General features: G+C 36.3%; 1 long non-coding RNA gene across 1 annotated transcript in view; it reads right to left on the minus strand.

Moving 5' to 3' along the window:
- The window catches only part of LOC107641964, a 10,711-nt gene continuing 6,834 nt past the window's right edge, over positions 1–3,877 (minus strand). The window contains exons 2-4 of the long non-coding RNA XR_001620547.2: positions 1,299–1,363; positions 1,032–1,187; positions 1–12 (exon numbers count right to left, since the gene is read on the minus strand). This is a non-coding gene — a long non-coding RNA (uncharacterized LOC107641964). The remainder of the gene's footprint in view (positions 13–1,031; positions 1,188–1,298; positions 1,364–3,877) is intronic.

The following is a 3,877-nucleotide window of genomic DNA, read 5'->3' on the forward strand; positions in this document are numbered from 1 at the left end:
ATTTCAGCACTCCTATAAATAAGAAAATTCGAAACAAAAAGTTAGGTGCATAGTCAAAAGAAATATCTTGAGGCAATCAGAAATCATGTAGCAAACAAGGGTCTATTTTGACACAGAAATTCGTCAAATAGAACTTGTTTGCTCAAACAACACAATGCAGTTTAATTGAGCAACCAAATAGGACAACAACCAAATAGTGAATAACAAAACCCAAGCTTCCAGCTTCCAATAACCAAAACAGTGAAGCACTTAACCGGATAATCAATCAATTGAGCTTAGCAACAGTTGAAAACCAAAAGCAATTAAATACCAACTCAATCAATTAATAGAATCAAAGATGAATATTGAAAACAGCTTAAGGTAAATTTCGGCAGCATTTCAGCAGTAAATTTGCCTATTTCACAATTTCAATCAATCAATTCAAATTCCATATGAATTCTTTGACCGTTAAAAACACAAAAAAATCATAATGAATACATAGGAAGGAACTAAATAAGCCAATTCCAGCAAGAAAACATGCGAAAACAATTAAAACCAATCCAACCACCAAGAAGTAGAGCAGCACTCAGCAGAACAGCAATCAATGGCCCATCATACAGCACCCAAAACAGTAAAATGAACAAAGGTAATGGATTCAGGCAGCATTCTATTCATTGAAGTTAATAACCATTACACTTGCAAGCAGCAGGGGCACAGCAGTTTATCAATTAATTCAATAGAAAATCAATCAAGCCAAACTACACGATTTCAACAACAGATTTATCAATAAAACTAATCTCAGTTTAGCAACCATCATCTACTCCAACACAAACAACAATAACTCAGCAGCATTTCCTTTCTCATTGAATTTAACAATCATTCAACAAGAAAGCAATGAGGGGGAAAAATCAGCAGCAACCAACAGCAAGTATAGAGCAGCAATAATAACTTAATGTGAGAAATTATTCAACAATAAATGCACACACAAATACAAGGATTACTTAAATGACTCATCATGCTTATCCACATAAGTCTGCAGTGAAACCACTTACCGTTTCACTTAAGAGGCTTGTAACAACAGCTTTTTTATCAACTTCTTTCTCATTCTCCCTTTCAGGCTCACTGTCAGTACTGGTAGGAGGTGGAAGTGCTGAAGCACCAAACATGGCTTTGTCATGAGCAGCTTGGATTTGTTCCTCCCTTCTTGCCTTGATAAGAAAATGGATTCGATCTATGTTTAGTCTTCCATACATAGATGATGCATGTATGTTAACAAGGAACAAAACTGACTATTCATGAATATAAGAAGAGGAATATACCTCTATTTTAGAATACCGGAAACTCTGGCCAATTTGCTTGACCAAGAAAGCATCATCTTCAGCCACTGCAGATAGATGGGCAAATACAATTAGTTCAATTAAGTTTCAGGCTTCAAGCCAAATCCCAAACCATTACTCATTATCATTTATAAGAAAAAATATCATTGGCATTCAATAATTAAAAGAATCACCATGACTAAGCAATGAACAATTAAAATCAGTAAGTATTGGTGGTATTAAGAAGCACACAACAACAGTACTCAACATTGGATCAATTAAAAATGAAGTTTACATTATCAGGATTCAGGTTCATATCACTTCATTTGATTAATTAATTATCAATTGGAAGTGGAGTCCTGTTTTCATAAACCAGTTCAGAGTTTTCAGCAAATAACCGACCTTCAAATTGACTTATCTAAGTCTACAAAATAGATATGAACATGAAACTTATACTCACTTAAAATAGACTGATAGATCTTTAAAATCCTTTTGAAATCAACTCAAAATTCTGTTTAAATTAAAAGTTATAGCGTTTGGAAATTGGTGCTACAGAACCAGAAAACCATAAAAATCTACAGCAACCACTAAATTTTCAAAAATCATATCTTCCAAACCACTTGGCCAAATTCCCTGAAATTTTTATGGAATATTTAAGACACACTAAAGTTTTACAGAAAAATAGTTTCATCTAAAAATTAGGTCTGGACTACTCCCAAAAAGTCATTCGTTCTGCTGCCAATTATGCAGTTTTCAGCAGAAATTCTGCACAAAGTATTTCCAACAACCTCACATACCAATTCCTATATTCAAGCCTATGATTCATCTAAAACCATATTTCTAACTTTCTTTTGACTAACCAAAGTTTCCCAAGAACTCTTAATTCAATATATCACAATTTCATATTGGTGCACGAAATTGTGATCTCTGGTAATGGCTCCAAAAACTTGGTGCTCTAATATCAATTCATAATTTGTCACAACTTCGATACAACTAACCAGCAAGTGCACTGGGTCGTCCAAGTAATAAACCTTACGTGAGTAAGGGTCGATCCCACGGAGATTGTAGGCTTGAAGCAAGCTATGGTCACATCTCAGTCAGGCGGATATAAAATAGTTATGGAGTTTTCGAAAATAAATAATAAAAGAAGGATAGAAATACTTATGTAAATCATTAGTGAGAATTTCAGATAAGCGCATAGAGATGCTTTCGTTCCTCTGAACCTCTGCTTTCCTGCTTCCTTCATCCAATCAATCCTACTCCTTTCCATGGCTGGCTTTATGTAAGGGCATCATCGTTGTCAATGGCTACATCCCATCCTCTTGTGAAAATGGTCCAAATGCTCTGACACAGCACGGCTAATCATCTGAGGTTCTCGATCATGCTGGAATAGGATTCACCCTCCTTTTGCGTCTGTCACTACACCCAGAACTCGTGAGTTTGAAGCTCGTCACAGTCATTCAATCCCTGAATCCTACTCGGAATAGCACAAACAAGGTTTAGACTTTCCGGATTCTCATGAATGCCGCCATCAATCTAGCTTACACCACGAAGATTCTGATTAAGAGATCTAAGAGATACTCATTCAATCTAAGGTAGAACGGAAGTGATTGTCAGGCACGCGTTCATAAGGAATGATGATGATTGTAACGTTCATCACATTCAGGTTGAAGTGCGAATGAATATCTTAGAAGCGGAACAAGTTGAATTGAATAGAAAAACAGTAGTACTTTGCATTAATCTTTGAGGAACAGCAGGGCTCCACACCTTAATCTATGGAGTATAGAAACTCTACCATTGAAAATACATAAGTGATAATGGAGTTCATTGGTCTCGGCCCCAGAGGGGAACCGGAGTAACCAAGATTGTGAATACAATGATAAAAAGTTCTATTTATACTAAACTAGTCACTAGGGTTTACAGAAGTAAGTAATTGATGCATAAATCCACTTCCGGGACCCACTTGGTGTGTTCTTGGGCTGAGCTTGAAGTCTACACGTGGAGAGGTCATTCTTAGAGTTGAACGCCAGCTTTTGTGCCATTTTGGGCGTTGAACTCCACTTTGCAACTTGTTTCTGGCGCTGGACGCCAGAATTGGGCAGAGAGCTGGCGTTGTACGTCAGTTTGCGTCATCTAAACTTGGACAAAGCATGAACTATTATATACTGCTAGAAAGCCCTGGATGTCTACTTTCCAACGAAATTGGAAGCGCGCCATTTTGAGTTCTGTAGCTCCAGAAAATCCATTTTGAGTGCAGGGAGGTCAGAATCCAACAGCATCAGCAGTCCTTCTTCAACCTCTGAATCTGATTTTTGCTCAAGTCCCTCAATTTTAGCCAGAAAATACCTGAAATGACAGAAAAACATACAAACTCATAGTAAAGTCCAGAAATGTAAATTTAACATAAAAACTAATGAAAACATCCCTAAAAGTAACCAGATTCTACTAAAAACATACTAAAAACAATGCCAAAAAGCGTATAAATTATCTGCTAATCACAACTGAAAATCAAATAGAATAAAAAGAAGAGAATATACTATAAATTCCAAACTATCAATGAAACATAGCTCCAATCAGATGAG

Source organism: Arachis ipaensis, chromosome B05 (assembly GCF_000816755.2).
Source record: "Arachis ipaensis cultivar K30076 chromosome B05, Araip1.1, whole genome shotgun sequence".
In the NCBI taxonomy this organism is placed as follows: Eukaryota; Viridiplantae; Streptophyta; class Magnoliopsida; order Fabales; family Fabaceae; genus Arachis; species Arachis ipaensis.